General features: G+C 35.0%; 1 protein-coding gene across 4 annotated transcripts in view; it reads left to right on the plus strand.

Moving 5' to 3' along the window:
• elfn2a (extracellular leucine-rich repeat and fibronectin type III domain containing 2a) overlaps positions 1 to 25,575 on the plus strand; it is a 175,585-nt gene that overhangs the window by 93,209 nt on the left and 56,801 nt on the right. Inside the window, exon 1 of one of the 4 annotated variants that reach the window (XM_051094953.1) lies at positions 9,796 to 9,875. The exons of 2 other annotated variants lie outside the window; for them this stretch is intronic. The gene's annotated coding sequence lies outside the window, so the exon portion shown is untranslated. Of the gene's footprint in view, positions 1 to 9,795; positions 9,876 to 19,819; positions 19,942 to 25,575 lie in introns of those variants that run through there. One more of the 4 variants, XM_051094951.1, reaches the window with a different exon arrangement.

Genomic DNA, 25,575 nt, shown 5'->3' on the forward strand with positions numbered 1-25,575 from the left:
TATGTTTGTTCAATTTATCTATCTATCTATCTATCTTTGTATTTATCGTTCTATCGTTCTATTATTATATCATTCATTCTATCTATCTATCGTTCATTTCTATCTCTTGTTCTGTTTATCTATCATTCTGTAATTCTATCGTTCTATCATTGTCAATATATCTATCGTTCATTCCTTTTATCTATCTATCTATCTATCTATCTATCTATCTATCTATCTATCTATCTATCTATCTATCGTGCTGTGTCTATCTATCGTTCTGTCTGTCTATGTATCTATCTATCGATCTATCTATCTATCTATCTATCTATCTATCTATCTATATCTATTATCTATCTATCTATTGTTCTGTCTGTCTATATCTATCTATCTATCTATCTATCTATTGTTCTGTCTATATCTATCTATCTATCTATCTATCTATCTATCTATCTATCTATCTGTCTATCTATCTGTCTATCTATCTGTCTATCTATCTGTCTATCTATCTGTCTATCTGTCTATCAGTCTATCAGTCTATCGGTCTAACCATCATTCTATTTATCGTTCTATAGTTCTATTGTTCTTGTGTTCTGTCATTCTATCGCTCTATCTGTTGTTCTATCATTCTATTGTTCTGTTGTTGGTTGGTTGGTTTGTTTGTTCTTTCATCCGTGCATTGTCTATCATTCTGTCATTCTATGTATCATTCTATCGATCTATCATTCTGTCTATTACTCTATGTATCTATCGTTTTATCTATCGCACTATGTATCTATCGTTCTATAATTGTCTATCGCTCTATGTATCGTTCTATCATTCTATTTATTCATCATCTTTGACTCATTCATTCATTCATTCAATAACTCTTCAACTAAATAAATAAAATACATTTTCAATATATAAATTTAGTTTGTATATGTATGTACTGTGTGTGTATGAATAGAAAAAAATAAAACAGAAGTAAATCTTCTAGGGTAAAGAGGCAGTGTGTTCCAATTTGTTCTCTTCCAATTTGTGGACAGGTTTATGTATTATTGTAGGCAGTTACATCCTTGTTTAACTCTCAAGTGTTTAGAAACATAGGCCGGATCTGAGAGAGAGGTAATCACAGATCACATGGCGGTTATAATGAACTTAATTTATGAACATCAGTCATTGTATCCTCACCAAGATGTAAAATCAAACATGATGATAACTTTTGCAACCAGACTATAGCATGCATTTCGGCTGTAACTTGTTAGCATAACATCTAAGCCCTTGACTAGTAACAGATATTTTTCTCTCACTTACGCATTGAAAGTTTGTGATCTTACGAGATCCGATGATCAAAAGATTTTGTCTGGAATGTGTGAATTTCTGATATTCTTCTCATATGATTATATTTAGAATATAATTATTGTGGCCTTTTTACAGGATCAGAGAATGTGTACAAGAGCGAGTGAGTGATTGAACAGATAGTGCATGCATTTAATTATTAACAGTTGGTGTTGGGTGGCCGCCTCGCCTCGATTATATGTTATGTTTCTTCCGGCTTTCATCAGTTGGTCATTTTAGGGCGGTGAGATTGCACGCTGATTTCTCATCATTAGTTCCCCACGGCCCTAACCTCAACTTCTCATCTACTGTGAAGAAAAAAAACTTTTATTTTTCCTCCTCCTCAGGCCTGGGGTGAAGATATGACATCAAATCCTGAGCATCTACAGTAACTGAATTTTAAAAGCATTTTGATGCTTGAAGAAAAAGCATTATTTGATTTGGCTGTTCTTCCAAATAAATTATTTTTGTGCAAGCTTGTCTTTTCACCCTGCATCACAAAGTTCAATAGCGCTTCATGTTTATGTTTTATTCATGAGAATTGTGACCCAACTTGTAATACAGTACAGAGGATTAGGACCAAAGGCAAGGTCGTATACATTTTTTTTTTTCATCTTCATCAAATAACTCAATATGCCATCTCAGAATGCGGCACTTGTAGCAAAATGATGAGGAAAAAAATAAATGCACAACACAACAGCCAAAGACATTATTATAAATGTGTAATGCTCATAACTCATGACAGCCATTAACCAGAGGGCAAAATATAATCAATGTTTACCAATAAATGCATTTTTCAACAATTATTTGTAATCATTTTTTTTTTGTTTTCATTATAATGCAAAGTTGTTTTGCAGTGTAAAAATGGTCAACAACAATAATAAAACTACAGTTAGCATCTATTATTATTATTATTATTATTATTAACCATTTAGATGGCAAGACAATTTTGAATTATTATTATTATTAACCATTTAGATGGCAAGACAATTTTGAATTATTATTATTAACAACAACAACAACAACAATAATAATAACAATAATAACAATAATAATAATTAACTACAGGTAGCAAGAATTATTATTGACCATTTTCATAAATAATCAATAATAATAATAATAATAATAATAATAATAATAATTATTATTATTATTATTATTATAGTAGTAGTAATGCAGTAATAATGGCAATTTTTTTATTATAACAAAATACTACTAATAATGATAACAACAATAATAATGATAGTTTTGATTAGACAATATTATTATTATTATTATTATTATTATTATTATTGTCATCAATGCAAAAATAAATTGTCTTGAAATGTAAATGTACAACAACAACAACAATAATGATAATAATAATAATAATAATAATAATAATAATAATAATAATAATAATAATAATGGTATTAGTAGTAATACAGTAATAATGGCAATACTATTATTATTATTATTATTATTATTATTATTATTATTATTATCATTATAAATACATTATTAATTGTCTTGAAATCTATATGGTCAACAACAGCAATAATAATAATAATAATAATAATAATAATAGTATTAGTATTAGTAGTAATACAGTAATAATGGCAGTCATATTTTTTTATTAAATACTAATAAAAAACTAAATCTACTAATAATGATGATACTACTGCTACTACTACTACTACTAGTAATAATAATAACAATCATAATAATAATAATAATTATTATTATTACCATCAGCTATTTTTTATGCAAAGTTTCACAATCTAAATGCAAAATTATCAATAATAATAATAATAATAACAATAATAATAATAATAATAATAATAATAATAATTATTATTATTATTATTATTATTATTATTATTGTTATTATTATTATTATTATTATTATTATTATTATAGTTTTATTTTTTATTGTTGTTGTTTATAAAAATACAAGGAAACGAAATACAGTATTGGACTCTGCATAATGTTTATCAGACACAAAAATATCATATTTTATCTGTCTTAATAACACAGTATCGGTTTATTTCTACCTTATAAAAAACTAAACGTTTGTTGACTCTTTACCTGAAATTTCATGTTTTGACACGTCTTCGCCTTTTTCTATCTTTCCATGTTGTCACGTATAAATAATGCAAATCCTGTAAGCAAATAATGCAAATTCTCTATATACTATATTTTCTTGTCATTTGTCCTCGGAGTGTTGACCATTTGGCATTGTGAAATACACCCGTCACCTCTTTGGCCAAGCCGTCAATAACGCAGAGCATGTTTGCTTCTTAACTAGAGAGACCGATCGTTACGCTGAATAATTAGCATGCGTATCCACCCCTCTCCTCACTCCACAGGGAGAGGAAGAAAAGGTGAAAGGTAGGGAGAGGGGCGTTAATTGATATACGCTCCGTTCCCATATGACTTACTTTTATAGGTTATCACCGAACAAACGGCTAATTTAACATTCGCAACGAGGGAGGACTGACCCAACCAGCCAATTAAAGGCTCTCCGAATGAATAGAGACCTTGGGTACTAGGAGGATATGGCATATGGACCTGGTCCTGAAGCATCTTGTCTTGAGTGAAAAGCTCCCGGAGGAGGCTTTTTATGAAAAAGGTCACACGTAATAGGCTGTGTCGTGAGAACCGAGTGTGTGTATCTTGGCGTTTAAGTGTGTATGTGAGTACCTCTGTTGTAAAGTGTGATGGTAGATGATCTTTTGCACCCAGAAAAAGAAGAGTCTGTTGTTGTCATCCTCACTCAGTAATGGGCACCGGTGGGATCGGCAGGCACGAACAAACTGGTAAAAAGGACAGATGTAAGAGAGATATAAGAGACTAAATTTAAAGTCACTCGATTGACACTCGAAATGTCTAGGATGAATTGATGCTCAGCTAAAAAAAGGGAACGGAGGATAATGGAGATAAAGAATAGTGTTCGGCAAGGTCCTTGGTAATTACCACCTGGCTCTAGAGCTGTAAACATAGGCCTGGTCCTCCAAAAGCTATCCCAGTGTGCTCTTCTACTCTCCCTCTTCATTAATATGGTTGGACGGGCAGGGAGCCAGAAGAATGGGGTATCTCAGAAAAGTCAATGAGGTCTAAATGCTTCAATTTCCTTCTTAGGAAAGGCCATGGAGTAAATGCTCAGCCTTGCCCAGTGTTGGAGAAACTACTTTAAAACTGTGGCTTTTCAAGCTAAAAGATTTTTTAAGCTACAGTCAAGCTGACTTTGAAAACAGTTGGCTACATTAGCTACACTGCTGTGCTTCAGTTTATGGCAGCATACTACAAACTGACAGACATATATTCATCTCCATTCTTTAATATTATTCGAGTCAATAGCTAACGCCAAACAGCATCACTTCCGAAAGTTTTGTTTGTAGCCTTTTATTGCATTTTTAGAAGACATTTTGGAGAGTTTGTTTGATTTATTACCTCAGATTGTTTGGCTAATGTTGTTAGCGCAATGTGTTGTGACAGAAAACTGTGATTTGTCATATTTTGCTCAATAGTAGCTAACATAAAGCTGCATAAACTTTTAGTATTGATGTTTCTTGTCTATTTCTGCTAAAAACAAACCACTGTTATAGCCATTTATTGCATTTTAGGAGAAATGAGAGTCTTTTCAAATATCACTTCCGGTTATTTGGCTAATGCTGCCATCGCAATACTTTGTGCCATAAAACTGTAAGCACTTTGTCATATTTTGGTCAATAATAGCTAACACCAAGCAGCATAAACTATTGGCATTGATGTTTTTGTCTGTTTACTTTAAAACAAGAAGTTGCTAAAGCCATTTATTACAATTTTAAGAGTGTGTGTTTGATTATTACCTCAGGTTGTGATGTAGAATTTTGTCATTTTGCTCAATAGTAGCTAACATCAAATGGCATTTACTTTTAGTATTGATGTTTCTTGTCCATTTCCGCTAAAGACAAACCATTGTTACAGCCATTTTAGGAGCCATTTAAGGAGAGTCGGTTTGATTACTACCTCAGGTCATTCGGCTAATGCTGTTAGCGCAGTAGGGGAGCGCGGGGTACAACCTAACACTTTTTGAATCTCTCAGTTTGTGTAAATCCACGTGGGGTTCAGAGTATAATTTTTTTTATCCACATTAATTCCACACTTGTCTAGTACAAATATGTAGCTTTGCTTATTTGAACTGATAAATAACAGACTGGAGATTAAAATTATAGCATATTTGTCTCATTTTAAAATGAATACTAAAAACTGAGATTAAAAATTTACTTCAGGCAGAAATTTACTTTTACTATGGTAAAATAAATATTCAGCAATTATCTTCAAAAGGCTTTTGAATTTTGGCGCCCTTTTTTTTTTCCACCATAAATTTGGTTATGCTAGCATGTGTGGAAATATTTAAACCAGGCGTGTTACGGCTAACCCTGCGTTAGTTTGTGCCCCACGCTCCCCTACTTTGTAACAGAAAACTGTGATGTAACGCTTTGGTCAACAGTAGCTAACGCCAAACAGCATAAACTGTTGCCACTGATGTTTTTTGTCAGTGTACTTTAAAACAAGCATTTGCTAAAGCCGTTTATTGCAATTTTAAGAGACTGTGTTTGATTATTACCTCAGATTGTTTGGCTAACGTTGTTAGCACAATGTGTTGTGGCAGAAAACTGTGATATAGCATTTTGTCATATTTTACTCAATAGTAGCTAACATCAAATGGGATAAACTTTTGACATTGATGTTTCTTGTTTGTTTTTGCCAAAACAAACCATTGTTACAGCCATTTTATGAGCCATTTAAAGAGAGTCTGTTTGATTATTACCTCAGGTCATTTGGCTAGGCCTGGGAATCGATTCCAAAAAGAATCGATTCCTCGATTCCGAGGCGTTGGGAATCGAGAGTCGATTCCAAAGGTTGGAATCGATTCCGTCGGGGGAATCGACTCCCCATTCAGAGCCGTTTTCAGTTCAAACAAAGCTTATATGGGCGCCTCTCAAACGAACGGTTTCATCATACGAAGGCTGCGTATCTTGGCTGCTGTCATCAAACGTCGCTGAACGTCGATTCACGAAAATAAACTGAATGAAAGGAGTCGGTACTGAGCATATCTGAGTTTGAAGATGCAGCTTTGCTCGCTAATAGTGATTAGAAGTCTGATTCATTTCAAAAGAAATAGATCATGACGTGATCGAGGGTCTTGATCCTATTTCCATCTTAAATAAAATGCTATTTTTAACCTTTCTATCAGCCTGTGATCATTTTGAAAGCACAGAGAGCACAGATAAGTGGCGGAGAGTGAGCGTCTGACTGACAGATAAACCACAAGCTCTTATAGCAATGTTGTTGTTAATGTTCTGGTTATTTTGTTTCAGTGTACAGTTTTTTAATTTTGTGCAACGCATACGGTTGAAGTAACATCATTCAGCTGAACCGTACACGTCTTGTTTCATTCATAAACGCATGTACACTGCTGTGGGCTATGACTAATTTCATGGGCAACGCAGATAAAAATAATTTAAATACAGAAATGTATCATAATTTATAAAAACAAAGCTTCATATTATGAAAAGGTTACTTTCGAAGACTTTTATATCCTACAGTGATGGCGAAATTAGGTTCCTCCAATCTAAAAAAACAAGAATCGAAGAAGAATCGAAAACAACAGTGAGGAATCGATTCTTGGAATCGAATCCCATCGATTCCAGAACCAGGAATCGGAATCGGACTCGATTCCAAAATTTTCGGAATCGAACAGCCCTACATTTGGCTAATGCTGTTAGCGCAGTACTTTGTAACAGAAAACTGTGATGTAACACTTTGGTCAACAATAGCTAACACCAAACAGCATAAACTGTTGCCACTGATGTTTTCTGTCTGTGCACTTTAAAACAAGAAGTTGCTAAAGCCATTTATTGCAATTTTAAGAAATTGTGTTTGATTATTACCTCAGATTGTTTGGCTAATGTTGTTAGCACAATGTGTTGTGGTGTGTTTTTTTTATTTATTTATTTATTTTTTTTTTTTTTTTTGGGAGAGTGTGTTTGATTATTACCTCAGGTTGTTAGGCTAATGCTGTTGGCGCATATGCTATGTTAGACAACTGTGATATAACACTTTGGTCAATAGTAGCTAACAACAAAAAGCATAAACTCTTGTCTTTCTGCTAAAATAGACGATTGCTGTCCATTTTTAGAAACATTTTAGCAGGGTTGTGTTTGATTACCTCCGATTGTTTGGCTAATGTTGTTAACGCAACATGTTGTTACTGTTAAAAAGTGTGATTATAGCATTGTCATATTTCATATTTTGTATTGATGTTTTCTGTTTCCGCGAAAGCAAACTATTGTTAAAGTCATTTATTGCAATTTCAGGAGAGTGTTTTTGATTTTTACCTCAGGTCATTTAGCTAATGCTGCTAGCACAATACTTTGTGACAGAAACTGTAATGTAGCACTTTAGCAGTTGCTAAAGCTATTTATTATAATTTTAGGAGAATGTGTCTGAATACCTCAGACTGTTTGGCGAATGTTGTTAGCACAATGTGTTGTGACAAGAAGCTTTAATATAGCATTTTGTCATATTTTGCTCAATAGTAGTGAACAGCAAACTGCATGAACTTTTGGTATTGATGTTTCCTGTCCGTTTCCTCTAAAACAAACCATTGTTATAGCCATTTATTGCATTTTAGGACACATTTAAGGCAAGTCTGTTTGATTATTACCTCAGGTCGTTTGGCTAATGTTGTTAGCGCAATACTTTGTGACAGAAAACTGTGATGTAGCACTTTGTCATATTTTGCTGAATAGTAGCTACCATTAAATGGCATAAACTTTTGGCATCGATGTTTCTTGTCCATTTCCGTTAAAACAAACTATTGTTACAACCATTTTTTAAAGGAAAATCTGTTTGATTATTACCTCAGGTCTTTCGACTAATGCTGTTAGTGCAGTAGGCTACTTTGTGACAGAAAACTGTGATGTAACACTTTGGTCAATAATAGCTAACACCAAACAGCATAAACTGTTGCCACTGATGTTTTGTTTTTTTGTCTGTTTACTTTAAAACAAGCAGTTGCTAAAACCATTTATTGCAATTTTAGGAGAGTGTGTTTGATTATTACCTCAGGTTGTTAGGCTAATGCTGTTGACGCATATGCTATGTTAGACAAATGTGATATAACACTTTGGTCAATAGTAGCTAACAACAAAAAGCATAAACTCTTGACATAAATATTTGTTGTCTTTCTGCTAAAATAGACAGTTGCTGTCCATTTTTAGAAACATTTTAGCAGGGTTGTGTTTGATTACCTCCGATTGTTTGGCTAATGTTGTTAACGCAACATGTTGTTACTGTTAAAAAGTGTGATTATAGCATTGTCATATTTCATATTTCAGGGCTCTCAAGTTTTAGAAAAAGTTTGGAGTGAGATTATATCTGTTAGGACAGGAGCCTCTTTGCCCCATGCAATTCTCTCCAGTTTTTGCTAAAAATTAAATTTTATCTATTGTTCATAATTGACCAGCACAAAATAGAAACTATAACAACTGGTAAGTTTGATTAAAGTAAAATTTGTAAGAAATGATATATTTCAAAAATACAAATGTATCAAAAATCAAAAGAAATTTGGCCCCAAATGAGCCAATGAACAGCAGTGCTCAAAATACATACTGTAGGCCTACACATACAGTATTGCAGAACTTGCCCTGAGCATGTCAAGCTGTATGTGTGTGAGAGAGAGAGAAAGTACACATTTCAGTATATGAATGGCATTTTGTATTGCAAGTGTTTGTTGCGCATATTGATGCCTTGATGACAGTGGTAGGGGCTCAAACTTAACTAGCAACTAGTTACATGTAATGGAATTACATAATTTAATTACAAAAATAGTTGTAACTAATCGGGTACAGGGTTAAATTACAGTTACTTATGAAAATTACAAAAAGGTTGCATCTTAATATTTTCACACAGATTTGATTAATTTCTTTCCCAAATTGCATTGACTGCTCTAAAATTTGAGACAAAATGTTTCAGAGGTTTAGGACACAAAATAGGACACATGCTTATTCAATAACGGATTTATTTCCATATTTGGGTTTATCTATATGCTTTATTTTTAAAGATTTTTAAGACTGTTTTTCCCCCCAAGGCATTGTTAGATTCCAGTGTTTCCAGTCATAGCTATGCAAGGATTTGATTATAAAATGGTATCATAGCTGCTAAACTATATCTTCTGATTTTAAATCTTGTATTTAACCTAACCTACCCTAGGTGCTAAAGTCTGATTTTGTGGTGGCTGTGCTTTAAAATTAATTTATTATAATCTTAATTCAGGTGATGAAGGATTTTGTCTGACAGTAGTTAGTGTTGAGTGCTACTGTAAGGTTAACCGTCACTTGCCTGTGAGAAGAATGGGTTCCCTACTGCATTTATTTGGTTAGTTTTTAGTAAATACAAAACTGCACAAAATGCTTTCACTGCTAGAGAAAGCGGCAGCCACGCGATCGACGATTCCACCGCTTGCCTCGTCCCGTGTCTGCGTGTCCATGTTGCCGAGTGACAAACGTGACTGAAGCGGGATCACGTAATTTACCCGAAAACATTTGCCGGTAGGTGGTATTTAACTGTCAAGACAGTTATGAACTCCCCCTGCAAGCCTCCGCCTCATCCATTAACAGTATATAGCGGGACAAGCTATCCCTTACTTTTTAGCGTGAGAAATACAAGGTGTGGCGTGAGAGCCTGTGAACTGGTTGAAATGCGCGTGTCTCACGGCGAATGCGTGAGACTTGAGAGCCCTGAATATTATTTTGTATTGATGTTTTCTGTTTCCGCGAAAGCAAACTATTGTTAAAGCCGTTTATTGCAATTTCAGGAGAGTGTTTTTGATTTTTACCTCAGGTCATTTAGCTAATGCTGCTAGCAAAATACTTTGTGACAGAAACTGTAATGTAGCACTTTGTCAAAAGTGGTAAATAATAGCTAACACCAAACAGCATAAACTGCTGGCACTGATGTTTTTTTTTCTGTTTACCTTAAAACAAGCAGTTGCTAAAGCTATTTATTATAATTTTAGGAGAATGTGTCTGAATACCTCAGACTGTTTGGCAAATGTTGTTAGCACAATATGTTGTGACAAGAAGCTGTAATATAGCATTTTGTCATATTTCGCTCAATAATAGCGAACAGCAAACAGCATGAACTTTTGGTATTGATGTTTCCTGTCCGTTTCCTCTAAAACAAACCATTGTTATAGCCATTTATTGCATTTTAGGACACATTTAAGGCGAGTCTGTTTGATTATTACCTCAGGTCGTTTGGCTAATGTTGTTAGCGCAATACTTTGTGACAGAAAACTGTGATGTAGCACTTTGTCGTACTTTGGTCAATAATAGCTAACTCCAAAAAGCATAAACTGTTGGCATTGATGTTTCTTGTTTGTTTACTTTAAAAGAAGCAGTACAAAAAAGCCAGTTTTAGGAGAGTCTTTGATTATTACCTCAGGTTGTTAAGCTAATGCTGTTGGCGCAATAGAAAACTGTGATATAGCAGTTTGATATGTTGGTCAATAGTAGCAAACAACAAACAACACAAACGATATTAATGCTTTTGTCTTTCTGCTAAAACAGCTAAACGAAAGTTGCTATCCATTTTTAGAAACATTTTAGTCGAGTTGTGTTTATTACCTCAGGCTGTTTGGCTAATATTGTTAGCGCAATACATTGTGACAGAAAACTGCAGTATAGCACTTTGTCATCCTAACCTGGTACTTAGCAGCTTGTTACTGCTAAATCTCATTAGTTTTAAAAAATGTTCAGCTAGTGAAAACTAGTTTGTACCATCTCTTTAGCTATTTCCTCTGGTTCTGTATGAGCTGAGCAAGTTTCACTGAGAGTTTGTTTACACGTAGCTATTTAGCAATGTTAGCAGAGATGATTGTTAATCAATGTATACAAAAAAACGACTGGACCATATCGCCTTTCTCCAGTTTTATAGCTTTAGCTGTTTGTGGTGAAATAGGCTACGCTGGAAACTCGCCTCTAGAGAATAACCTCCCATCTGAGTAGGATGATTGCTTCGGTGTGGACGTGAATGAGAAAAGTACTGCTATTTTTCGTTAAGGACCGCTGAGTAATAAGGAAAGTATTTCAGGACTGTGACTTGCCATTTGTGCTCTGATTCATTCTTTGTTCCTGTTCCTTTTGAGCTGAATCACATCGATTAGCTCAGGGTGACTCTGTCATGGGTGAAGAGCATTTAAGCCAACAAGGAGACTGCTAGCTGTTGTTAGCGACATTTTGAAACCTTGTATTGTAATATTTGTTCTCTTCACACAACACAAGAAAATGTGTTTGAGAGCTGTTTATAAACAGGTTTGATTAGAACAACTTTTCAGTTTGTGGCCACAAACTTACACTGGCAGACTTTGAATCGCTAAAAGCAGGTTTAATGACACTTGCTAACATGATTACAAAGTTACAGTATCACATCGTCGGTCATGCGTTAGGATGTTTTTTATGCAGGTGAGTGTCTCGGGAGTGGGCAGTGGGGTCGGTGATGTTCTGAAACACCTCCTTCATCTGTATTGAATGTAGTGTTTGTGGTAGTGTGCATGTGTGTGACATTTGATACGGCTGGGACCAATTACTTGTCTAGTGGCTAAACCTGGACCATGCCTGATTACCTCCTAATCTCATACACACACATCAGCAGTGAGACACCTAAGCTTAAACACACACACACACCTTTTCCCCATCTGTGGTAATTTTCTTCTTCTCTATCTTTCTCACACCGTTCTAAATCCTGTGGAATAAGTGTAATGAGGGGCTTTAGGTTATTTTTTTTAAAGGAGATTGAGAAACAGAGCTGCTGTGAGGCTAATCTTTATGTTTGAGGGCTTACTTAAGATACAGTTCGGGGACAAAATTGTTCAATCTGACAACCTCCTTGGAAAAAATGAATCTAAATAGAGGGTTTGCACTTGCGTCACTGTTTGGTCCGTTAACTGGATGTGCGGCCATATTGGAGATACTCAGATGTAAACAACAGCATGGATTGCATGGTAAATGTACTGAATACGTTGTTCTGCTAATTTATGCTGTCTAAACCATGGAAAAAACACGTGGAAGCCGATAAATCATATAGTGAAGGACTTAGTAAGCAGGAAGGGGTGCAATATTTTGACAAACTAAAGTTAATAGGTGTTAAAGATACGTACAAGCGTTATCAGTTAAGATATTAGCCTAATATTTCACCTACCTGACTGGAAATTATACAAACAAACACAAATGTTGTTAAGATTCACGCTCTCGAAATCCGGGTTCAGTTTGGCCAACCACAAACAGTTTTTTGCACTCTTCTCCTTGATTTGTTATAACTTTTGGCAGGCTTCAAATGTTTTTTTCTGGTCCGACAGATTAGTACAGCCAAAAACATGACAACAATTAACCATTTTCAACAAGTTTCGTTCCTTCAGTGGCATTGTTTACATTCAGTGCCACCAATATGGCCGACTGATGACGTGTTGTGAAAACCCTCTATAATAGACACATCATTATAATTTTTATTAGGGCTGTCAAACAATTAATCGCGATTAATCGCATACAAAATAAAAGTTTGAGGTTGCCTAATGTGTGTGTGTGTATAATTATTATGTGTGTATATATAAATACAAACATTCATATATACATATAAGAAATATTTACAAGTATATGTATTTATTTGTATACAATTTATAGTATATATAAATAAATAAAAATATTTTTTGCATAACATATTTCTCTTAAATATAGTAATTTATCATTTTAATAATATAATTAATTTGTGTGTATTTATATATACATAATATTTACACACAGTACACACACAAATATTAGGCAAACTTTTTATTTTTATTTTGTATGCGATTAATCGCAATGAATCGTTTGACAGCCCTAGTTTTTATATACTGTCTTCATCAGAGAAGATTTGGGGAAATTTAGCATTATTGATCGATCCTCTGCAGTGAATGGGTGCCATCAGCATGAGTGTCCAAACAGCTGATAAAAACATCACAGTAGTTAACAATCGACCCAAACAACTGGAGTACATCAGGTCAAATGAAAAGCGGAGGTGTTTTAATATTAAACCATTTCTTTGAACTAAAATACGAGTCCTATATCCGTAATGTTGCTTTTTTCAGTAAAAAAGTCGTCTTGTCTGAATCAGGAGAGAAATATGCACAGATCAAGGACTGCTTACAAGCAAAAACAGTTCAGGAAGTTCTGATGTGAAAGGACAACAGGAAAAGACTTTTTAACTGGAGGAAGCGGTATTATGGATTCATATTTTGGCAAGATGCAACTGTTTAAAGTTAAAACGCATAAATGATGGAGTTTCTTACAAACAAGCAGCTTTTTATTTAACAAGATGTTAATTGTCATGTGGATTACTTATGTGTTATTGAGTTGTTTTTATCAGCTGTTTTGACTCTCATTCTGCTGGCACCCATTCACTTCAAAGGATCCATTGGTGAGCAAGTAATGCTAAATTTCTCCAAATCTGTTCTGATGAAGAAACAAACTCTGTCTAAATCTTTGATGGCCTGAGGGTGAGTACATTTTGAGCAATTTTAATTTTCGGGTGAACAATTTCTCAAAGTCTCTTCCGTCTTAGATGGTTCTCCTGAGGAAAAAGAATTTTTAATCTCACAAATGCCTCCCCCAAAGTGTCTAAAGCATATCTCCATAATAATAATATCTGCAATGGACTCATTTATAACTTTTTTTACAGGAATTTCAGAAAATGTATTTGATACTTGAATGAAGCTGCATAAAACCTCTGAGCAACAAAAGACTTCCTGGCATTCATTTGAGCTTAATTGCGAGTGGTCCAGTAGGTGAGGTTGCACCAAGCACCAAGCATGACAGGTTCATTCTGCATTCGCCAGCAGTTCTCCACTGTCAGGCCTTTTTACAATTACCATCCATTGTAGTGGTCTTAAAACTGCACAGCTGGATATCCAAGCACTGCTTAATAAGACAAAATCCTTTGCCTGTTCTCTCCACAGATTTCTTCCACACCACATAACAAGCTGCGGTTAATGAATGCAACAATGCAGGTTTATGATATGTCGAGCAGGGCTTGTCAGCCAGACAGCGAGATTTGTTCCATTTTATGCAGTGCTTAATCATTTTAAACCAGAGGCCGTGGAGATGCTTGACTGGATGCGAAACAACGGCTGTCTGCCGCCTCTATGGCAGTTCAGATTCGGTTCACAGCGCACAGACTGCAGGCTGGTATGGTGCTGTTTTTATGAGCTCTCAGACACGATTCAATTTCACCCCTTAAATGTATGCGTAATTGTGTAGGTGGACTGACGTTTTTTCCCGAGATTGTTCACATTTATAGCCGTTTTCAGCGACAAAGCAACTGAAAGTCAATCATTTTCAGAGAGAGTTGGCAAGGCGTAGTGACAGTTGGCAATGCGACAGAGTTGACTTCAGCTTTATGCAAATGAGCATCGTAAACAAACATACTTTTGCTGTATTTTCAACATTTTCAGACTTCTCTGCTAGTCTTAGCCAACAAATTAGACATCTCATTTGATCCATTCTTCAAAAACATGTCAGTATGTAAGTGCAGTCTTTCTTACAATATTATAAAACCATTATATTAAGGTTAAATTTGCAACAACAACAAAAAAAAAGTTAAGAACATATTAAAAAGAAATATATTTATATTTGTAATAAAGATATTAAAATAATTTTATTGAATAGTTGAAAACTTAAAGATTAATAATGAATAAATGTAATCTATATTTAAAAAAAAAGATTTTATAGATTTTCTGCTCACCAAACCTGCATTTATTTGATTCAAAGTACAGCAAAAACAGTAAGATTTTGAAATATTTTTACCACTTAACATAACCGTTTTCTATTTAAATATATTTTAATATATAATTTATTCCTGTGATTTCAAAGCTGAATTTTTTGCATTATTACTCCAGTCCCATGATCCTTCAGAAATCATTGTAATACTCTGATTTGCTGCTTAAAAAAAAAAAAAAAAAAAAAATATTATTATTATTATTATTATTATTATTATTCAGGGTTCTTTGATGAACAAAAATGTCAGAAGAACAGCATTTATAGGAAATAGAAGTCTTTTGTAATGTTATAAATGTCTTTATCGGCACTTTTGATCAATTTAAAGCATTCTTGCTAAATGAAAGTATTAATTTCTATACCCCACCCCCCCAATCAAAGAATCCTCAAAAAATGTACTTAACTGTTTTAAATATTGATAATTATAATACATGAATTAGAATGATTTCTGAAGGATCATGTGACTGAAGTAATAAAGCTGAAAATGTAGCTTTGATCACAGGAATAAATTACATTTTAAAATGTATTTAAATAAGAAAAAGCTTATTTTAAATAGTAAAAATATTTCAAAATTTCACTGTTTTTGCTGTACTATGGATCAAATAAATTCAGGCTTGGTGAGCAGAAGAGACTTTAAAAACAAATAAATCTCACTGTTCAAAACCTTTTGACTGGTAGTGTAGATTCAACAGAATCAATAGAAAAATTAGGCCAAATTACTGCAAGTTAGATTTACGAATTATACAAATAATAATGAAAACAAATTATATTTTGTTTAACCACTATAGTGGCATCACAGCCAGCAGCAAATTCCAGAAGATCTGGCCGAGGTAAGGCTCCTCTCGGTGGGTTCGTGAGTGCTGAATGGCCTCTGATTCCCCGGAGCTCACATATCCAAAAACGTCGAAGCAAATTTTCAAATAGACGTTATTTTATTAACAAACATCATATTTGAAGTCTAAACAAGTACATTTCTGCCTAATAAACTCTTAAAACTACATTCCGTGGAACAAAAACAGCATTATTTATAAAACTGAGAAATACTGCAAATGGAGTGATACAAACAGTGAAGCGGTTGGAGTACCAATATCACTAGAATATCACACTCCTTTCAGCCAATCAGATTCGAAGACCAAAAACCCAATAAGACCAAAGACTGCCTGTTAGATTTATGAATTATACAAATAATAATGAAAACGAATTATATCTCTTTTAACCACTGTAGTGGCATCAAAGCCAGCAGCAAATTCCAGATGATCTGGCCGAGGTAAGGCTGTTCTCGGCGGGTTCATGAGCACTGAAAGGCCACTGATGCCCTGGAGCTCACATTTCTGAAAAAACACTGAAACAAATTTTGAAATAGATGTTATCATTTTATTAACAAACTGCATATTTGAAGTCTAAACAAGTACATTTTCACCTAAAAAAAACTACACTCCGTGATACAAAAACAGTATTATTTATAAAATTATAGACATTTGGACATCCGTCATAACACTCGTTGTGAGAAATATCACAAGCAGAGTGATACAAACGCTGAAATGGTTGGAGTACTGATATCACTAGAATATCGCACTCCTCTCAGCCAATCAGATTCGAAGACCAGAAAAACCAATAAGATAAGACCAAAAACTGCTTGTTAGATTTACAAATTATACAAATAATAACGAAAGTAAATTATATCTCATGTTTGACCGCTATTTAGACATCAGAGCCAGCGGTAAATTCCAGAAGATCTGGCCGAGGTAAGGCTGCTCTCGGCAGGTTCATGAATCCTGAACAGCCGCTGATTCCCTGAAGCTCACATCTCCGAAAACATTGAAGCAAATTTTTAAATAGATATTATCTTTATTAACAAACCATGATATGTAAGTCTAAATAAGTGCATTCTCGCCTAAACAACTCTTAAAACTACATTCCGTGACTTTTTATAAAATTGTAGTGAATTTGGTAGAAATACCTAAGCGGAGTAAGAAAAACAACAGAAAATGTTTGAAGTACCGATATCACTAGAATATCGCACTCAACCAATTCGATTTGAGGACCAGAAAGAACAATTCTGTGTGTATCTCAAAATAACATTCCTGTCACCATCAGTGAATCAAATACATCTAGCATATCAAAATTCCTTGATAAATTATGATTACATTGCCAGTTTTGTTTGCCTTCTCTCATGAATTTTTCTATCCATATCTTTTTATCGCAGGTCAAAGCAAATAATTATTTTTATAGAGGCAATCTGCCAGGGCACCGTTTTAGTTACCAAGCAACATGGCGATCAGAGTCGGTGTATTTTGCTTAAATTAGACTGCGCTGACGAGACGGTTAACGAGATGAATGGCTGTAATGGAAAGCTTGAACATTACATTCTTGTTTCATTCTACAGCTCGTTACAACAGTGACCCATGGCGGAGTCTATTAAAACTGAACAGTCAATTTTAGCCACCGTGTGTATTTGCAAACCCTTCCTTTTGCCGAATCCTTGTTTTCTGGTCTCCCCGGTCTAGTGGTATTTTGTTAGAATGCATATATATCTGATTCATGATGTTTCAAGACCGGGCCTCATTTGGGTGTAATTGGGAATCCCTTCCAAAGTACATAGTGAAAGAAAAAGAAAAGTGGAATAAATTGCAGCTCCCAAATGGCACTAATGAAGTGACTATAATTTAGAGGTAGGCTAGTCCAGAAAGCACAATATGAACTCAAACCTTTTTCTTTTTCACTGTACATAACTGTTTCTAACACCAATTTATTTGTGCTGTGCTGTCCACTTTATTTGCTTTATTTTCCAGTTTAATAGATCTATACTTTTGCTGCATGTAAAAATAACACCATTTTGCAAAAATTATATAATTTGTACTTTTTATTTATTATTTTTTGTGCCAATCACAGTCCTATTTTAGTTTTTCCACAGCCATTTTTTCACCCTCTTTTTGTCTGTCAGAATTAAACAGTCTGTTTTTGCAAATGCAGAACAGCTTTTGTTACAGCCTCTTTGCAAAACCATGGAACAATTTGACACATTCACAGAATGGCCTGTACCAAAATGTGCTAAACAAACTGTTAAGACTGAATTAAGAAGATCGGGAACTTTGTTAAAACATATATTTAAATCGTAAGGTTATAACATTGGGATCCTTAGGAAGGATATGCAGAGCTGTAGGTGTGACACACTGACCAGGAAGAGCATTGATACTGTTTTTTTTTTTTTTTTTTTTCAGTAGGCATCATCAATGTATAAATGTGTCTATTTGACGTTAGAAAGTTGCAAGTTCAGAACTAATTATTTTTTACTTAATTTAAGGGATAGTTCACCGAAAAATGAAAATTGCCCCATGCTTTACTCACCCTCAATCCATCATAGGTGTATACGACTTTCTTCTTGCAGATGAAATCCGATACAATCAGAGTTATATTAAAAATGTCCTGGCTCTTCCAAGCATTTTTAAAGGCAGTGAATGGGTGTTGAGATTTTGAAGGCCAAAAAAGTGCATCCATCCATCTTAAAAAGACTCCACACAGCTCCAGAGGTTAATAAAGGCTTATAAAAAAAAATTAAGTTCAGTCAACTCAAAGCTTAGTCAACATGAAATGTTAAGTTGTACTAAGTGACAGCTTAGTTATTTGAGTTGATTCAACTTAAAATTTTTAAGCAGTTGGGTCACAAACCCAGCTTTTAAGCAATTTTTTGTTTAGTCAACTCATATCTAAATTGCCGCTTAGTACAACTTAAGATTTCAAGTTGACTAAGTTTATTTGAGTTGACTGAACTTGAAATTTGAAGGCAGAACACTGTAAAAAAAAATTTCAACTTAAAAAAGCAAGTGTTTGTGCTGCCTTCATTTTAAGTTTAGTCAACATGAAATCTTAAGTTGCACTACATGAAAACGTGGATATTTGAGTTGAGTAAACTTAAAATTTTAAGGCAACATGAACACTTTTTTTTTAAGTCGAAACAACTTTTTTATTATTATTTATTTATTTATATATTTATTTATTTTTTACAGTGCAGGGTAACAAATTGTTTTAAGTTGACCAAACAACTGGTTTTTTGTGTGGTTTTTTGTTTGTTTGTTTTTTTTACAGTGTAGCCTCCACTAACTGTCATATACACGTTCATGAGAGAGCTGCGTTCTAGCAGAACACCTGGGACGTAGACATAGCTTAAGCACTGGTGAGTTATAAATGCAGAAACGCAGAGGGAAGAGCAAAACAAATGCACATTTTGTACTTTTCATGATGGATGGATGTACTTTTTGGGCTTTAAAATATCAACACCCATTCATTGCTATTATAAAGGTTGGAAGAGCCAGGACATTTTTTAATATAACTTCCATTCGCCTGAAAGTAGAAAGTCATATACACCTAGGATGGCTTGAGGGTGAGTAAATCACGAGGTAATTTTAGGTGAACTATCCCTATTAGTCAAGAAATGTTCTTTTTGGACTGCTAGTTACAGTATGTTTATAGTACCTCATGTTCTTTTTACCTCAGAAGGACCACAGAAAAATATGATATGACCCTGCTAAATGAGTCATAACTGTCCTGAGCTAAGAAAGAGCAACCTCTCAGCAATGTTTCACATCTTTAAATCTGTTGAATATGTGGCCTAGTGCTTGTTTAGACCTTTATGTGCCTCGTTCTCTCTTCCTGCCTCTCAGTGAAAGAGCGGTTCTTGGGAGGGTAGGTGGCTGGAGCTGTGCCAGTCACGACTGGAAGGAGGAGAGAGGGAGCAATAGATAAGACGAGGAAGGAAAGAGCAAGCCTCCTTACATTGCACTCCTTCCACTCTGCTGATGCATAGAAAATGGTGGGTTGACGCACACACCGCCTCACGCAGTGGGAGATAAACTTGCATGGACTCATTATAAAGCAACAAGACCACACATTGTATAGTGTTTAGCGACCAACTTTTACAGTTTTATTGACAGAATCAGTGGACTTTTATAACAACTCCTAAATTGATTTTTTAAGGGAACATTGTGGAATTCTGTAAAATGGATTTCTGTGGAAAAAAAAAAAAAATAGAACATGTTCACACAGAATGTTTCTCCATTCAACAGCATTATACTGTTCCATTGTTTTTCAATGCAAAAATGCATTCAGTCCCAAAAATACGTGCAAAATATGATTTAAATGTAGTGTTAATATTAGGGCTGCCCTCGACTAAAGATTTTTGTGGTTAACTTGTAGTGCTTCTTTTTAAGCATTAGTCAACTATTAGTCGCACGTTTATTAATAAACCATATAAATCATAATAATAAGCATTTAATTGCCTATATAGCCTAATAAGCACTCAAGCACATACCGGCAGATATATTAATTATGTGTCAGGGAAAAACAGCAAAGAGACTGCATTAACTTTTTCATAATTTATTAATAAACACTTCTTTGTTTTCGGCTTAAGAGGTTGCAGTAGTGATGCACCTGTATGCATGTTTCATACAGATTATGATGTCTGTAACAGAGTTTCGGAGTTTCACGGAGAAAGCACATCTTGTTTGCTTTCATTATTTTACAAAAGCGCAACGTTTCATTGCTATTGTGAGTGCACACAAATTAACGTAGTCTTTACAGATTCGAAAGATGTGTTACTTTTATTTGTATGACCAAAAATGACGGAGTATTTTAAGAGCAAGTAACCGCACCAGCACCTCCATCTGTCATGCAGTGAGCATGGTACTATTCAGCTTCCAAATGCCACACGGACACTTCAATAGCGTACATTTTTCTATCTTACCATTTGATTGAGTGGCCATGCAAAGTTGTTGCTACTTACATATTTCAGATGAAAAGCCATATTTGAGGTCGATGAATAATAGTTGAGCGTTTGGATGTCCTGCCCGATGTACTATTTTTCCACATAGACCAGCCGTGAACGATCGGTCTGTCACAGACTGCGTGACTTTGCTACTCCCTGTGAATGTTGTTTTTCTGCAATTAAAGGAGAAGTCAATTTCCAAGATTTACGTATAATTACTCACTTCCTTGTCATCCATGATGTTCATGTCTTTCTTTCTTCAGTCGTAAAAAAATTGTTTTTTGAGGAAAACATTTCAGCATTTTTCTCCATATAATGGACTGATATGGTGATTTTGAACTTCCAAAATGCAGTTTAAATGTGGCTTCAAACGATCCCAAATGCGGTTGTAAACAATCCCAGCCGAGGAAGAAGGGTCTTATCTAGCGAAACGATCGGTTATTTTAATAAAAATAATACAATTTACATACTTTTTATTCTCAAACGCTTCTTTAAGCAACTAATAAAATTTTGGTTGACCAAGCCTCTTGTTGACTAACTGTTAGTCAACTATTAGAGGGCAGTCCTAGTAAATATATAGAACGGGTCTTTCTAGTCCTCTAATCTGATTGGCTGAGAGGAGTGCGATTTTTCTAGTAATATCAGTACTCCAGCCATTTATTTGTATCACTCCGCTTACGTATTTCTCACAGACAAATTAGTCAATAATTAAATGCACTATACTTTCATAAGTAATTTTGTTTTTGTGTCACGGAATGTAGTTTAAGGAGTTTTTAGCCAAGACTCTAGACTTTAGACTTCAAATATGTTTTAACGTAAAATATTGTCTATTTGTAAATTGCTTGGATGTTTTCGGGGGTGTGAGCAAACTTCAGTGTTCAAAACTTATGAACCCAGCAAGAGCAGCCTTACCTCAGCCAGATCTTCTGGAATTTGCCACTGACTCTGATGTCTCTATAGTGGTTAAAGATATGAGATAATTTGTTTTCGTTATTTATAATTCGTAAATCTAACGGGCAGTCTTTGGTCTTATTAATCTATTGATTCTATAGAATCTATTTATGTTTTTTTTTCTATTCAAACAATATCTAAAATTAGATTATTTTTATATTTTTAAATATCTTTAAAATACAAACAACATAAATATAATATAAACATAATATACATTTCTGGTCCTTTTAAGGATCGTAATCATGATGATTTTCCAATTAGTTCATGACTGCAAACTTCTTTCTTCTCTGTAATTATTTCAAAAGATTATTTTGAGTAGGCTGTCATGAAAAAGAGAAAATTTGCTCTCTTGTGGTTCATCCATTCCTCAGGGAAGAGACACACATGAAACAATGCATGTAATAATTTCATCAGTATCTTTGGTGAAAAGGGAGGGAAGGAAATAAAAACACGAAACCAATAAGAGAACAGGCAAATGTGAAAAGTGAAAGAGAAATGGGAAAAAAAGAAATCACATAAGGAGCGAGAAGTGTCCACAGTATCAGAGAGAACGAGAGGGCGGGAAAAGTGAGAGAACGACAGGAAAGGCCTCTAACAAATCTGATCAAAAGCTCCTAAATCTCTCAGGACTCTGAAAGAAGGCAAGAGAAGGCAGAAGTGCACTGCCGAGAAGCTGCAAACTGAAAAAGGGAAGGATGAAAGAAATGAAAGTGAAGCGGGAACAAAGAGCGGAGGAATGACACAGCAAAGGATCGTTAGCGCACAGACCTTCATCCCGTTTCCACACTTTCAGGCTTCGACAAGGGAACGTTTTCTCTCCTAATTCAGCGCTGCTTCCACGACTGAAATTTTGTAGTATTTTTGTTTGTTCTAAAAGAAAACATTCAACAAACACTTCATTTTCAACCTTATTAGACGTTTTGGGTTCTAAAACTTGTTTGTTTTTTTTACAATGTGAGTGATATTTTCTTGTCCAAACCTTGCTACAGATGTTCTGGTTGGTTGCTGGGTGGTGGCTACGGCTTTATATTGGCTATATAGCTCATAACACTGGGGTTGACGAGGGTTGTAAATGGTTGCTAGAACATTGTTGGGTTGTTGCTAAGGTGTTTGAATTGATTAACCTAATCCTAAGGTTTTATAAAAGATTGCTAATTGGTGCTAAAATGGTTGTTAGCTCAAACTATAGGGTTTTTAGAAGGTTCCAGTTGGTTACCAGGGCGTTAGCAACCTCATAGCAATGATTTTTGGTTCTTTAAACACATTTGCACCAAAATTAGTGCTCCTGCAAAACTGATGTGGAGTGTGGCAAAATGCGAACACAAGTGGTTAGAAGAGATGCATTTAAACGCATGTTTACCAGTAGGAAATGATAAACACATCTCAATTGACAGCTTGGGATTGCATCGCCAAAAAACACACTTTCATACCCTGGAAACAGGGTTTCTCTCTTGCTCGCTTGATTTCTGGGATATTAGTTTGTGTGTATCAGGGAGCTGCTAGTCTCACATAGCCAGACTTTCAGACTGACGGCAGAAGGTCTGGGAACCTTGGCCACTTTGAATGGGCCATATGACTGACAGGTAAAGCAACCAATCACGTTTTGTTTTGTGATGCGTCATGTTTAGGGGCATGGAAATATCCCCACAATAGCTACATTTCCATCACAAGCGCCTTTTGAAGTATTGCATCAGAAATGAGTGATAGACACGGCAAGTTTCAAAAAGAAATGTATTATTTCACAATTTATTTTTTTTTTACGCTCGCTTGAGGTGGTTTTTGAATTCTGTGAAAAATGCTAACGTTATTGCAAATAATGGGAGATGAAAATGCATTTTGTAAAAAAAATTACACATGAGCGTTCAAAAAAGTCATGTGACTTTGCGCTGTGGGACAGCATAACCTGGCTAATCAGCGGACTGATTTTGTCGCACAGTATCTGAAATGTTACATTTCAGAAGTCTGTCATCAAAGTATTTCTGTATATTCACTTTAGCGTTGAGTAGGGTTGCAATGAAAAATCAATGCTTCACGAATCGAGAAATGATTCCACAATGATTTTGTGATTTTTGCGAATTCAATTCTATCTCTGATTCTGAGCTTAGTTTTTTTAACACCAGATGGCACTGTGTGCTTTAGAAACAGTCGTACTCTGCTTGCTTCCAATTTATTACGCACACTTGAACCTAAAATAATCATTCATAAATTTTAAGTTTTACAAAGCGAGTTACAAGGGTGTTCACAGTGGGCTGTGATTACATTAATCTCGCATCCTAAAAGCATTCTGAGCCGAGGTGCAATTACATAAATTAAGCCAAAAGTATACTTCACTTTTTATCCATATGTGAGGGTCAGCATACAGCTAGTATGATTTTGGTAACCACACATACTTTGTACCTGCAGGTCGGTCATGCACATTGAATTTGGTTTACAGTAATCAGTTGTTCCACAAGGTGGCAGCACTGTCATGCACCTTTTTTTTACAGTAGAAAACAAAACTAAAGAGACGGAACGACAACAGACTCTCCCTTTAGTTGTGTTTCCATCACCCTGTTTTTATGCGCATTTAAGTATCGCATCAAAAATGAATGACGGAAACGCCATATTTAGAAGAAAAATCACTTAATTCACAAAAAAGGTTTTCCGCTCACTTGAAGTGGTTTTTGAAAAAGGGTTAATGCAAATAATGGGAGATGGAAACGCATTTGCCGAATAAATTCCTCCATACGCATCAAAAAATGTAATGTGACTTTGCGCTATGGAATGGCAAACTTTGTGCTCTCGTTCCACAGCATCTGAAATTTTGTTACGGTCGTTCTGCAATGCCTGATCCATCTCCGAAAGAAATGATCACATTTATTGTGAATTGTCTGCTCACTCTGAAGATTATTATATTTAGTTATTTACTATATTTAGTGGCTTCTCCTACATTTCTTAGTAATACATAGTATCAGTTTATCAGGAAATGACGATTTCGTTCTCTCTGCCTCGTTGGATGGAAACAGTGCTTATTCGCAAATGTTTTATGCGATTTTGAGAAACCTGACCAATAACAGCTGATAACGTTATGTAAACGTGGATGTGTTAAACGTTTCGATAAATCGATGCATCACGAATCGACAAATGATTCGAATGCATCGCAATTCTGTCTCGAATCAATTCTGAGCTTAGTTTTTAACACGAGATGGCACTGTGTTGCTTCCAATTCCTTACACACACTTGACTCTAAAATAATCATTAATAAATGTTTAAAAAATTGAAGGGAATTACAAGGGATGTAGACTCTTTAAAACACATCCACAGTGGGCTGTGTTTACATTAATCTCACGTCAAAGAACGCAACACGTTTCACGGAAATCCTGTAGAATCCAACCAATCAGGTGACGACTTCGAAAGTCCTGAAGTGTTTCCAATTTTGTGTGCCATATGCATCAGATGTTCAGCCAGCAGTCGATGGGTGTGACGTCTGAGACTGGGGAGCTGCTATGAAACTATATTTTCTGTCGGTAATAAAATTTGACTAATGTAACGATACAAGGATTTTACCCTAGCATTTTGCACGCTGTTGAATCTAACCAATCAGGTGATGACTTTGAAAGTTCTGAAGTGCTTCCAATTTTGTGCGCCTAAGGTGTGAGATGTTCAGTCAACTGTTGACGGGCTTGACGTCTGAGACTAGGGACCCGCCATGAAACTATACTTTCCGTCGGTAATGATATTTTTCGCGCGTTG

The sequence above is a fragment of the Labeo rohita genome, chromosome 22 (genome assembly GCF_022985175.1).
Source record: "Labeo rohita strain BAU-BD-2019 chromosome 22, IGBB_LRoh.1.0, whole genome shotgun sequence".
Classification (NCBI taxonomy): domain Eukaryota; kingdom Metazoa; phylum Chordata; class Actinopteri; order Cypriniformes; family Cyprinidae; genus Labeo; species Labeo rohita.